Source organism: Schistocerca piceifrons, unplaced genomic scaffold (assembly GCF_021461385.2).
Source record: "Schistocerca piceifrons isolate TAMUIC-IGC-003096 unplaced genomic scaffold, iqSchPice1.1 HiC_scaffold_1337, whole genome shotgun sequence".
Lineage (NCBI taxonomy): Eukaryota > Metazoa > Arthropoda > Insecta > Orthoptera > Acrididae > Schistocerca > Schistocerca piceifrons.
Window position 1 is genome coordinate 20,001 of NW_025727166.1, and position 1,548 is coordinate 21,548.

Genomic DNA, 1,548 nt, shown 5'->3' on the forward strand with positions numbered 1-1,548 from the left:
ATCAATCTGTCAATCCTTCCGGTGTCCGGGCCTGGTGAGGTTTCCCGTGTTGAGTCAAATTAAGCCGCAGGCTCCACTCCTGGTGGTGCCCTTCCGTCAATTCCTTTAAGTTTCAGCTTTGCAACCATACTTCCCCCGGAACCCAAAAGCTTTGGTTTCCCGGAGGCTGCCCGCCGAGTCATCGGAGGAACTGCGGCGGATCGCTGGCTGGCATCGTTTATGGTTAGAACTAGGGCGGTATCTGATCGCCTTCGAACCTCTAACTTTCGTTCTTGATTAATGAAAACATACTTGGCAAATGCTTTCGCTTCTGTTCGTCTTGCGACGATCCAAGAATTTCACCTCTAACGTCGCAATACGAATGCCCCCGCCTGTCCCTATTAATCATTACCTCGGGTTCCGAAAACCAACAAAATAGAACCGAGGTCCTATTCCATTATTCCATGCACACAGTATTCAGGCGGGCTTGCCTGCTTTAAGCACTCTAATTTGTTCAAAGTAAACGTGCCGGCCCACCGAGACACTCAATAAAGAGCACCCTGGTAGGATTTCAACGGGGTCCGCCTCGGGACGCACGAGCACGCACGGGGCGGTCGCACGCCTTCGGCTCGCCCCACCGGCAGGACGTCCCACGATACATGCCAGTTAAACACCGACGGGCGGTGAACCAACAGCGTGGGACACAAATCCAACTACGAGCTTTTTAACCGCAACAACTTTAATATACGCTATTGGAGCTGGAATTACCGCGGCTGCTGGCACCAGACTTGCCCTCCAATAGATACTCGTTAAAGGATTTAAAGTGTACTCATTCCGATTACGGGGCCTCGGATGAGTCCCGTATCGTTATTTTTCGTCACTACCTCCCCGTGCCGGGAGTGGGTAATTTGCGCGCCTGCTGCCTTCCTTGGATGTGGTAGCCGTTTCTCAGGCTCCCTCTCCGGAATCGAACCCTGATTCCCCGTTACCCGTTACAACCATGGTAGGCGCAGAACCTACCATCGACAGTTGATAAGGCAGACATTTGAAAGATGCGTCGCCGGTACGAGGACCGTGCGATCAGCCCAAAGTTATTCAGAGTCACCAAGGCAAACGGACCGGACGAGCCGACCGATTGGTTTTGATCTAATAAAAGCGTCCCTTCCATCTCTGGTCGGGACTCTGTTTGCATGTATTAGCTCTAGAATTACCACAGTTATCCAAGTAACGTGGGTACGATCTAAGGAACCATAACTGATTTAATGAGCCATTCGCGGTTTCACCTTAATGCGGCTTGTACTGAGACATGCATGGCTTAATCTTTGAGACAAGCATATGACTACTGGCAGGATCAACCAGGGAGCTGCGTCAACTAGAGCTGAGCAGCCGGCCGCCCGGGAGTGTGTCCCGGGGGCCCGCGCGAACACGCAAGCGTCCGCTCAATCATTCTGCAAACAGGAGGAGGCTGAGCTCCCCTGCACAATACACCTCGAAACCCTCTCAGGTCCCGGCGGCGCGCAGCGCCGTCCCAAGTACTTGGTCGGGTTCGAGAGAGGCGCAATCGCCCGG

At 53.4% G+C, this 1,548-nt stretch overlaps 1 non-coding gene across 1 annotated transcript in view; it reads right to left on the reverse strand.

The window, feature by feature from the left end:
• The window catches only part of LOC124732372, a 1,909-nt gene extending 568 nt beyond the window's left edge, over positions 1 to 1,341 (reverse strand). The window contains exon 1 of the ribosomal RNA XR_007008659.1: positions 1 to 1,341. This exon is cut by the window's left edge and continues 568 nt beyond it. This is a non-coding gene — a ribosomal RNA (small subunit ribosomal RNA).
• Between the last annotated feature and the right edge of the window lie 207 nt (positions 1,342 to 1,548).